We start from the raw sequence: 12,267 nt of genomic DNA on the forward strand, positions 1-12,267 counted from the left end.
GAGGACTGAGCAGACTAGAAATTATCAAATATGCTTCCAACTGCAAACTGCCCCTCTTTCCCAGATGGTAGGATGAGGTTCTGAAAGGAGAAGCGACTTGCCCACGGCCATGTAGATCTAAGTTGTGGAAGCAGGAATAGAGCCCAGGGTGAGAGGCTCTCCAGTCCTGAGTTCTGATCTCTTCAAGCTCTGTCTTCAAAGTCTGTCAAGTGAGTTTCATCATCTTTACCTATAGGTACATACTTGGTTGTTCCCTTTTCCTCCCATCTCCAAGCGATGCAGGTGTCATTCGGGGGTCCTGAAGCCCACCTGGGCTAGGATGTGTGAGCATGAAGCTTGGAGGCTGAGGGGCCAGCAGTCATCACACACACACACACACACACACACACACACACGCCAACACTCATACACAAACATGCACATATGTGTGCACTGGCTGAAGAGCTACTTTCTGAATTTCAAATCTATAGCAGGTTAAGAGGAAGATACCTCTTCCCCATCTGCTACTGTTCTTGTCTCTAAAATCAGCTCCATAAATACACCTCCACACACACACACACCACACATACATTCATGGCAACCCACTCTTCAGATCTAAACTATACAACCCTCCAAATCCTTGGCTTTCATTGCCGATCAGTTCTTACACTTGCCTCCTAACTTATGCACAGCTGATGGCCTCCTGAAGTCCCAAAGCCTCTAATTACTCCCTTCCTGTTCAGTGGTCCTTTTGCCCAGAAGTTTGGTGAAAGATGTAACAATAGCTTAGGATAGTCTCTGTTTGGGCCTCACAGCCCCTTAGCAAGCTCAGCTGGAGTGCAGAGGCAGCTGGGACTCACAAGATGTTACCACTGTGACTTCCTCTTCCACACTGGACTCTAGGGCTGGAACCAACCTTTGCTGTCACCTGGTCCAACCCCCTTCTTTTATAGGAGGAGAGTTCCAGGCTTAATTCTGGACTTAAGGTGGACTTAAACACCCAAGAGAGGTGTTTTCCACTCATCTGTGAAAGGATAACTAGATAAGCCATGTCTTATTTACCCAACAGCAGGCTCCTCAGGAAAGCATCAAATGGCCCCCAGCTGGTTTCAGTGAGGAATGGCATTGTCATATTCTCCTGCAAGTCACAGAAGACTCAACAGGAGCCATTTTGACAAATAGCATAGAGGCAGCTGTTGGGAGTCCCCAGTTCACAGCTCAAGGACACCAGTGCTGGCTGCTGCCGGATCGTCTCAGTCCTGTCCTCATGCTGTTACCTCACTGTCTCAAGCGGACTGCTGCACCTCCTGGCGCGTGTCCGTACATCAGCCAGGAAGAAGAAAGAAAGAGGAAGGGACATTGCTAGCAAACATCCCTTACATCTCCTTGGCCTATGCTGTGACTGCTGATGGGCCTGTCTGCCTGGGTGTGGGGCTTCCAGGACACGTGATCACCCCTGACTCCTCCCCTGGGGCAGCCCTCGACCAATCAATTACTGACATGATGCAGAGGATCAATACGCCAACTCCCGTGCCCCTGGGGTGGGGGAGGAGGGTAGATAATTCCAGAACACTGGCTCTACACTACCTCCCCGAGTCCCCGGGAGTTAAGCTACAATTTTATCCGCTTGCTTCATAATGCTGCTCTGCAGGTGTACTATCCTTCCTTGCCCACTGGCCTACTGGCACGTCTTAGGATTGCCTCCCAATTAAACTACTTGCAGTATAATCACTCTCTCAGGGCATGCTTCTGCGGGGGAAACCAAACTAAGGTGATGGGGGCTTCAGAATCCGAGAAGTTAAGCAAATTGTCCAGGGGTGCCAGTTAACAAGTGGGCAGCCAGTATTAAAATTGGTTCTTACATATTCCAAGCCTGATTTCTTCTCTCATCCTCTGACTAGAGGGTCTGACAGCCCTGGAGGCAAAGGGAGCCTCTACAAAGGCAGGGCCCACCTTCCAGGGGAGGACCGTGAGTGTGGAAATGGGGCTGGGAGAGGATTCAGCTGCCCTTGGCTTCCCTCAAGTGTCAGCAGCTGCAGGAATAGCTGGAAGACAGACCGATGATAACTCAGTTTTGAATTCTCCTTCACAATTAGCTCATGAAATAAGCTGTCAAAGGAAAGGTCGGCCCTTCCCTGGAGGCTGTCCCTCCTCTTCTGGGCTTATGGTAACTTGGTAACTCGGACTGGGGTCTCCTACCTTGGCCCTTACCCTGGGTCCCTATAGAAGGGTGTTTCCAACAGATCAGACGATGGCCTCCCACAACTCTGTTCAGAGAAGGTTGATAGAGAACATGCTGCTTATAGGGCTGAGGGAGCAAGAACAAACTGTCCCCAAGGCATGTCCTCCTCACCCAGCAGGCCCTGCACAGATGCAGGCCCTCGTGACTCAGGACAAACATTCTCCAGGTGGGAGGAGGCAGATGACACATGCTGAACTCACTAGAGACCATTCCCAGACTCTCAGAACAGCAGGACCCTCTTGATCCAGCAGACAGGGAGGCAGAGGGGGCTGGCTCTTCCCTGCCCCTTTAGTGGGACCCAGACCTTCCCTCCTCTCAAAGACTCAGTCCCACTAGGCAAGCAAACCAGGCACAGACCCAAGGGTACACCAAACTGTTTGGCTCTCTGAAAGAGGAGACAGGAGTTTGTCAGGACACTAGATCTGGCTCTAGATAAGAAGGGCTAGATAGTCTCTCCACAATGGTATGTAGGTTTGGAGAAAGGATTCAGATAGGAGCCTACGGTTCAGTGGAAAGAGCACAGGACCTAGAGTTAGGTGCGCCTGGGTTCTGATCCCAGCTCTGCCTCTCACCAAGGTCCTCAGGAAAAAGATGATAGTAATGAGCCTGCACCTCAGGCCTGTGGTAGTGGTTAGATGATGTTACATTTATGCAATTGCTAAGTACATACCAAGTGCTAAATAAAGGGTAAGGCTATTATAGTACTAATGGTGCCTGGGGAATATGTAGAATTACAAGGATAGTGTGATCCCATTTGTATAAAACTGTGGTATATTCATAGGATGTTTATCAAAAACATTAACAATAGTTATATCTGGGTAATAAGATTTGGGGCGATTTTTACTTTCCTTTGTTTACCTGTGTGTTTTTTGAAATTTTTTTACAATGCATGTGCAAATAATGAAAATTGCCCATCTATAACCTCAATGCATTCCAGTAAAGGCTGGATTCTTTTTTTTTTTAGACACATTATATAATTTATTTCATTTAATTCAACAACCCTTGCAAAGGTATTATTAGAGCCTATTTACAAAGTGGGAAACCTAGGCTCTGTGAGGTTAAGTAACCAGCTCCAGGTCACAGAGTGAGTACATGACAGAGCACAGATTTGACCCCTGTTGTCTTCGACTCAAAAGCCTGTGCTATGCACCCTTGTGCTTCTTAGCCAAAGGGGTGAAAAAGATCTTAGTGAAGGCAGTCAGGTAGACAATAAACCAAAGTGTAGTGTAGTTCACTCTACAACAAAGATATGCACAAGGTTCTCAAGGAGCCCAGAGAAAGTCTGGATTGTCTTTCTGCTTCTTACAGTCTTTCCCAACCCAGTAAATGGCACCACCACACATCCATTCTATTAAAGCACTCCGTAACTTAAGTTCCATTTAAGTTATCCTTGATTGACCCTCTTGCCAATCACACCACCCAAGTCAATCCTACCTCCAGTGTGTATTCCATATTATTCCACTTCTCTACACTGTCACCACTGTCCTGCCCCCCACCCCACCCCCCATCAATGTATTACACACCCGGAATATTAAAATAAGGCTGAATTCTTGATGCTGTTGAATGTGGAAGTCTTGGATTGAGAGCTTGGGGTTTGCTGAGTTACCCTTTATAACAGAAGAAGAATTTGGGATCCCAGGACACCCTAAGAGGCAGGGTGAGAATGGGAAGAGGTAAGGGGAAAGAGGCAGCAAGTTGACTGAAGCCCATGTGATCAGTAATGTAACTTTAAATTTCCCGTGAAGTCTGCTACTCACTCAAACGCTTGGTGTGAGTGATTTTTGTCGTGGCAACTGAACTGGGGCTGGACTTCACGTAAGAGTTAATGCATCTGAGGACACAACCCACAGTGAACAATCCAGTCTATTCCTCCAAGAACCAGCAGAAATCTTGGAAAGCCTTTTGATCTCCATGGAGCATAGACTTGCTCAAGCTTGAGCCAATTTGTCTTGGTTATTGATTGCTGCATGTCAAACCATCCCAAAGTTAGTGGCATAAAGCAAAAATAATCATTTATTATTATCTCTCACAGTTCTGGGGGTTGACTGGACTCCTCTGGGTGGTTCTCACATGGATTCCCTCCTGTGGTTGCACTCAGAGAGCCTTGCAGCTGGTGTCATGATGAAGACTTCTTCACTCGCGTGTCTGGCACCTGGGCTGGAGAGGCTCAGACAGCGGGGACTGGAACAGCTGGGGCTCCTTGAGAATTCTTCTCTATCTCTATGTGGTCTCTTCACCCAGTGACTCCAGTCCAGCATCTTCAGAGGGGCTGGAATTCTTCCATGGCTGTTCATGGCTCCAAAGGTGGTGTCCTGAGAGATGAGAGAGCCAGGTGGAAGCTGTATTGAGCTTTCTGACCCAGGTTGGAAGTCACACAGAGTCACCTCCACTGCATTATATTAATCAAAGCAGTTGAAAGACCCACCTAGGTACAAGGAGAGACAACACGGTCTTCAGCTCTTGATGGAGAAGTTGCAAAGGTCTGGAATGAGCATGCAGAATTGAAAATATTGTTGTGGCCATTTTGGAAAATACAACCTGTCACAAGACATTTCACAAACTTTGAGGGGCATGGCAGTCCCCAGCTGATATCTGAGTTACAATTAGGAAAAAACAAACCTATTTTTTTAGAGGCAAAATATTAACAGAAGTCACATCAAATCTAAGACTATTTAGAAGAACATGGATGATGAATTGGGACTTTATTGTAGCAGATTTACTGGAATTGGCTGTGAAGATAATAATGAAAATGAACAAGCCAGGAAGAAAAATGTGACTCTCGTTCAAAACTCTTTCTGGATGGAGCCAACAGTGCTGGAAATTGAACAGGAAAACCCTGGAAGAGGGCCTGAGGGTCAGAAGGGTCAGGCCTTGGCTGTTGGCAGGGAGTGCATGGATGAGCATGAGGGAGATTGCTGAGATGAACCATGCAGGACAGAGCCTGGGAAGGGTGCAGGGAGAGAAGAGATGAGGGAGCCCTCAGCACAGCAGGCACCTGCTTCTTCTACATGTGAGTTGCCCTAGTGGGGACATCTGGTGTGGCCTTGGGGGTCTGGAATCTTCTGCCCCACTCTGGGGCTCCAGCAAGTGAGTTCAAATGCTTATGGGGCTTGGCCTCTTTTAATCATTGGAGTCCCCGGACTTTGACCTCTGTGACCATCACTTGCAAGTGAGGGCTCTTCATCACAGGGAAATTACTGCCTCTCTTGTGCTCCGTTTCTCACTGACTAAATTCTGAATCTCTGTAGTTAGGCCTGGAATCTCTGATCCTGGACCTGGAGAAGCTTCAGGGCCATTTGGATTGGAAAGCAGCTCTCTCACCTACAGATCTGATGGGTGGGCATTGGCTTTCATGTTGAGTAGAATCTTGAGGTTGCATTTGGATTCAGAGGGGAAGAGGGCCTCGATCAATTGGCAGTGGAAGGTGGTTGGTGATACAATTTGGAAACCATTTCTGGATGGTTTTAGGTTTAGGCAGCAGATACCTCTCAAAGCAGTTGACCATCTACCTTTTCCTCCCAGATTTTCAGGGCTAGATTTCCATAGCCTCCAGCACCCAGCCTTGCCTTCAGAAAATCACACTCCTGTCTTCTGCATCCCTATTCTCTACTTACCTCAGTTGATAACATTTTGGTTCTGATTTCTCTTTAAATTAGTTGTCCTCTCCATATTTTTTCATAGATTAGGCGAATGTAAGTCTTGAAAAGACCTTAGAGATCACCTAATTCTACCACTTTCTTTTACAGGTGAGGAAACTGAGGCTCAACATGGGGAGGAACATTTACCTGCCAGTCTCCCTACCACCATCTCAAGCAGAGTTTGCAAAGGGGCCTGCTTGGGGCATAGTGCAAGCCTTTTTCCCCATTGCTGGTATCCTCCTCCAGTCCCCTTCCTGCAGCAGCCAGGCCATGCCGAGGATCACGCCAAAGAGTGTCAACCAGGACGGCGTCTTCCTTCTTGAAATACGTTGTACATCAGCAGACAGGCCCCTCAAGACCCCAGCAATGCAGTGTGCTCGGAGCCCAGCACACAGTAACCCAGAAACACATGTGGTGAGCAATAACAGTCATAAATTTTATGAGATTATGTGTTCCTAATGTGAGACTTCAGGCTGATCTGTTTGTTGAGCTATGCCAAGCTTCAGCATGATTCAATCAAGTTGTGCTTAATCTTCCCTTATTTACTCTGGGTAAGGGTGAGTCACGGAGCATGTCTCTAGTCCAGTCTGCTGAACTAATTTACCCCAAAGAGTTTGATGGACTGGTGATCTGTTTTCTCTGAATGTCCAGAGTTTATTTACTTATATCATTAGATGGAGTCTGGATCATATACAATGAACATCTGTAGCCATGCTGAGCACCAAGTCTCTCTGGAGAATCACTGGGGACAGAGAGGACCTTGGAGGCAGTCTCAGCTTCTTGTTGCTCCTGACCAAATCATGCCAAATGTTTTGTCACCTGTCCATTAACTCTGTGGTCTTTTTATCACAGAGAAGAGCATTTTGGCCAACTCCCTGCATCTCTGGCCCTGGGACGTGTGGTTCAGGAATGAAGGAGGAATATTGCCATCTCATGCAAAGATGTAAAAGCCTGGACAATTTGCCCGTGGCTGGGAGTGACTCCAGACACCAAGCATCTCCATCTCTCAGGGTCCAATTATTTGCAGGCTCTGGGGAGATGGGAACATGAGGGTGGAATTTGAGGGCTGTGTCCTCAATGCCTTTCTCTTAGTGCTCCAAGGGGATGTCATGTCCCCTTGTATGGAGAGCAGTGAGGACTGGTCTGTAGCCTGACATTGTAGGTTTGGGGACATCCTGGCTTCCATGGATTGGGAGAAATGTGGGGTGTGAGCCTTCCAGGCTTGAGTTCATGGTGAAAACAGTTTCCCTTGATTCCTACTTTGATCAGCATGTCAACATCTAGGTGTGCTGGAGACTGGGGGCCTCCCAGAATGAGAGACTTTCAGTGCCAAAACTGGGAAAGTTCTGGGCAAGCTGGGACAAGTTGGCCATCCTAACTTTGGTGTTCCTTGACTTTGACAAGTCAGGCCTTAAGATGTAGCCAGAACTTCGGTTGGGATGGGAGGGTAACTCTTTTCTTTCCAAGAAGCTGCTGCAGGGCCTCTGGCTGGGAAGACAGATTCCCTGTCTACCCCCACCATTGTGGGGGTGAGAGTATGGTCACAAATCCTGCCCCTTTTCCCAGGTCTTTACCCCAAGGATTACCCCAAGCACATGGTGCCTTTTTCCCTGTGCTCAGGGGGGGCAACAAGTTTCCCTGCCAGCTAGGGGGCACTACCAGCCTCTTAGCCCACCCTAGAAGGTAAAGAAATCCATAGTCTGCATGGGGAGATGGATGAGCAGAAGCAGCTGTCACTGGAAAGATGGTGTGACCCTGCTGAGGGGCAGATTCTGACACTGGATGTCAACTCACCTGAAACCTTGATGCTCTGAAGCAGTTTCAAGCTGGCAGCAGGTTTTGAATTTATCTCTTGGGGGGGGCAAATTGTGGGGTTTTTTTCCTTTGAAGGGTAAAAATCGGAACACTATCGTTCTTTGGTTATAAGGATAACAACCATATTCTATCACACCCTGATTAGGAGTGTAGACTCTAGATCCAGACTGCTGGGGTTAAGGTTCTGACTACTTTTTAATTTGACCTTGGGTAAGTAATATGACCTCTCTGGGCCTCAGTTTCCTAATCTGTAAAATAGGCACACTGATAGGGTGGCTGTGAGAATTAAATTCATTAATACACCATAAAATTTAAAACAGAGCCTGACACACAGTATTTACTCAAGAAAATATCTGTGAAACTGGATTGAAATGGCTGAGTCAAGCATGTCCAGTCACTTTGTACAGTGGTATACAAAGTTGTCTTGTTGTCTTCAAAATTGCACACCAGTGGGAAGCTCTACTCTAGAAACTGTGGTGGTTTGTCACCTCTGCCAGCTCTTCTGACTGCATCTCAACCGCATCCCTTGTTCTCTCTTGCTGGCTGGTCACTGACTCCCAGGCTGGTGTGGACATGCTGTATTTCCTGATTTGAGTGTGGACTGAAGAGGAGGCTACAGAGTTTGACAAAGTTTTATCAAAGGTCTGGGTTGAAAGAAGGTCCATGCCGAAAAGATCATTGATGGGCAGACATGAAAATTCAGGGATCTCGATGGCAAAGGATGGCCTTGACCACTCCCTGTCACCCCAAGTCTAACAGCCTTCTCTAGGCTCCAGCAGGAGGAACCTCGCACACTTTCACCCCATCTCCCAGTTGCAACCACAGCATCTGCAGGTCCACAGCCTCTTTGGATGCTTCCTGGGGCAATATGTTGAATTTCAGCTCTTGTATTATTTTTGACATAGCACAGATTTTACCTAAAACATCTTGCTAAATTAATCCTGAGCAACTAAATTTAATAGGGGATGTTTTTGAAAGCTTACCTTTGGTTTGAATTCTGCAATCTATGTCTTTATTAATAGACCAACATTTTCTTTAAAAGATTGCTTAGAGTCTCTAATTGAGTTTTCAGTGCCATAATGCCATAAGCGCAACTTTCCCATCATTCATTTGACAATGTTTCAAATTGTTTCAAATTTATGTTTGATAAATATGTTTTTAATACACAATGTTTCACTGAAGCTGAAGAGTAGTTGTATAGATCTTGGATGGTATAAAAAATTCAGTGGTGTCAGAAAGATTTTTACTGCACCATTCACTACCAAGATTAAAATATCTACAGTCAAAGAACAGAAAATGCCCTAGAATTATTTCTTAGAATCATCCGTTTCAATGTCATGTTTTCTATGCATATTTGCAGTATTGTGATGTCTGTGGCCCTGTAAATTATTTTATTCTTGATTGTTTTTGTAAGTGGTGTATTAACATTGTTTATAATCCTCCTCCAGTTTTGTTATCTACTTGAAAAAAAAATCTCCAAACATGTTTACATATAGAAATATTAGCATTTTGGGAATCTACAAGTCTAACAAAAATAGTTGTCTATGCAATTATATTCATCAGGGGTTGTGTCTGAAATATAACAACACTGAGTTTAATAGCCAAAATAATGAGTAATATTTAGTTCTTATTTTATTCAGACTGATTTCATTCATTGCATCTGCTACAATTTTAATTATTTAGTTTTACATTTCACCCCCTAAATAGGTGCAATATTATTTCATGTCAATATTTACATTATGCATAAGAGTTCTGCCATAATATTATCAAATTTTGCTGACTCCTGCCAAATGGATAAAATTCTCATTATCATGTTCATGCTCATAAAGTTTCTTGGATGTTCCCCCGAGCACTAGACCTTGCTTGCCAAAAATTAAACCATGTATAATCTGCATTCAACAACAGCACAGCAATTTTTTTCTCATTTTTGTAATTTACTTGCAGTATTGGTAATTTTTTCCTTTTAATCGGATTTTTAAGTGTTCGGCATTTCACCACTATTAGGCAGACTAGGTCAGGGAATGCTTTGGGAACAAGCAATGACAAGTGGTTTGCCACAACCAAGGTTGATTTCACATTCATGCAATGCCCACTGCAGGTCTGGGTGGCTTCTAGGGCAGCTGTCTTCCATGTTGTGACCTAGTGATCCAGGCAGACAGAGACTAACTATTCTTCAACTTTACCATCTGGGACAAATGGCCTCCTCAGTCAGTGTGGCAGGCGAGAATGCCGGAGGGCCTTAGATCAACAATCAAATGCTTCAGCTCAGAAATGACAGGATCAATGCTGTTCACCACCCATGGGCCAGACCTAGTCACCTGGCCTTTCGTGACTGCAAGGAGAGCAAAGATGTGTAATTCTCGTGCTTGTTGTACACTATATTTTATTTGTGTTTGCAAAGAATACTCGTATGTGATAAATGCTGCCGGTCTTTGCACCCATTTCTCATTTCTCATTCTTAACTATCTCCAAAGAATTGGCAATATAGACAAAAATACAGAAACCTTTCAGGAAGACTAAAGTAACTATGATCTAGTGATTTTTTTTTTCATTATTTGGAAGAATTCATGTGTAGCAAGTTTATGAAGACTTCCTGTTTCTAATGACTTTTAGGAAGTTAAAATTTCTTATTTGAGTCCCGGGAGATAGTTTGAAGAAGAGCACTTCTCCAGCTGATGCCAGAGGCTCCTGTTCATTCCATTCTCTTCCTGCTCTAACTACCCCTGTTACTGCTGAAACAGCAGCAATGTCTCCAAAGTCACTACCTTGTACGGTTACTAACTGCCATACCCATGCTTTTCTGTCTCAGTCTGTTACCACTAAAACCCAGTGCTCCCAATATCTCAATTACATGATAAAGGTATAGCTCTTTTAGTGCTCAGCCTCTGCATCGGTTAGCTAATACTATATAATAAGCTACCCCACAATTCAGTGGCCTGAAACAATTTCTCTGCTCATGATTCTATGGGTTGACAATTTAGGCTGGCATTAAACGAACAACTCTTCTGGTCTTGCCTGGGCTTCCTTTTGTGTCTCTGGCCAGCTGTGGATCACCCTTGCTGATCTTGACTGGGCTCTTCCACATGTCTGGGGTCTCAGCTGAGACGACTGGGCTGACTAACTCTGGTTCACATGGTCTCTTTTCTTCCTGCAGGTTCGCTCAGGCTTGTTCACATGGATGACGCAGAAGTCCCAAAAGAAAGAGCAGAAGTGTATAAAGCCTCTGAAGCTCTAGGCTCAGAACTGGAAAACATCTGTTCTATTTGCCAAAGAAAGCTATAGGATGATCCAGAATCAAGGAGATAGGAAACAGACACCACCTCTTGATTAGAAGACCTACAAAGTCATATTGCAAAATATATGGATACAAGGAGGACTAGAGAATTGCTGCCATCTTTGTAACACTTCACAGCCTCCCCTTAGAATTGAGGTACAGTCCATGGATTTGGGCTGAAGGACATCTGAATTACAAACCCAGACTTGCTCAGAATCACCCTCGCTCTCAGGACTGGTCATTTAACCTTCACCATGTTCAGACCTTGGCAGTGGGTACAGCCAAAGTTCAAGCTGAGCCCAACACATGTGAGAAGGCTCTAGATACGGCTGCTGAAACTCTCCAAGAACTGGGGGAATGTGCTCCTCAGACGCCTCCTGAGTAACTCTCTCCTTCCTAGCCCCCTGTTGGTTGGCATCACTTCCCCAGGACTGCCAAAGGCAAGTACGTCACTCTTTTTTTTATTATTATTATTAAATTTATTGAGGTGACAATTGTTAGTAAAATTACATAGATTTCAGGTGTACAATTCTGTATTACATCATCTATAAATCCCATGTGTGTTCATCACCCAGAGTCAGTTCTCCTTCCATCACCATATATTCGATCCCCCTTACCCTCATCTCCCACCCCCCACCCCCCACCCCCCTTACCCTCTGGCAACCACTAAACTATTGTCTGTGTCTATGAGTTTCTGTTTCTCATTTGTTTGTCTTGTTCTTTTGTTGTTTTGGTTTATATACCACATATCAGTGAAATCACATGGTTCTCTGCTTTTTCTGGCTGACTTATTTCGCTCAGCATTACACTCTCAAGATCCATCCATGTTGTCACAAATGTTCCTATATCATCTTTTCTTACCGCCGAATAGTATTCCATTGTGTATATATACCACAACTTCTTCATCCATTCATCTATCGAAGGATATCACTCTTGAGTGGACTCTTCGTCAGGGGAAAATGGGTACAACATTTGCTCCCTGGGTGTGACTAAGGGAGGGCAGATGGGAAGAAGAGAGGATCATTGAGTTCATCCTGGCCTTGCTGTGACCAAGGCTCATTCTGCCCATCTTTTTGAACTGAGAGAGCGAGCCCCTGCATATAGATGAATAACAAGAAAGAGGTATGAGAATCATCCTTCACATATGCCAGCTGAGGTCAGTTTCTGTGCCTCACCTCTCAGTGTGAACCCAGGAGGAGATGCTTGGCTTCATGGGTAGCCCTAGGAGTGAAGAGCCCACTGAATAGATAGACCCACCCTGTTGAGGAAATGAGTCCCTATTCTAAGTCAGAGTGGAAGGGGTAGAGACTTTGTTATCC

General features: G+C 45.2%; 1 long non-coding RNA gene across 1 annotated transcript in view; it reads left to right on the top strand.

The window, feature by feature from the left end:
• LOC148757853 (uncharacterized) overlaps window positions 1–11,399 on the top strand; it is a 27,832-nt gene extending 16,433 nt beyond the window's left edge. The window contains exons 2-3 of the long non-coding RNA XR_016021514.1: window positions 5,968–6,273; window positions 10,829–11,399. This is a non-coding gene — a long non-coding RNA (uncharacterized LOC148757853). The remainder of the gene's footprint in view (window positions 1–5,967; window positions 6,274–10,828) is intronic.
• Window positions 11,400–12,267: the final 868 nt, after the last annotated feature.

The sequence above is a fragment of the Rhinolophus sinicus genome, chromosome 6 (assembly GCF_057876585.1).
Source record: "Rhinolophus sinicus isolate RSI-liver-muscle chromosome 6, RSI-T2T, whole genome shotgun sequence".
NCBI lineage: Eukaryota > Metazoa > Chordata > Mammalia > Chiroptera > Rhinolophidae > Rhinolophus > Rhinolophus sinicus.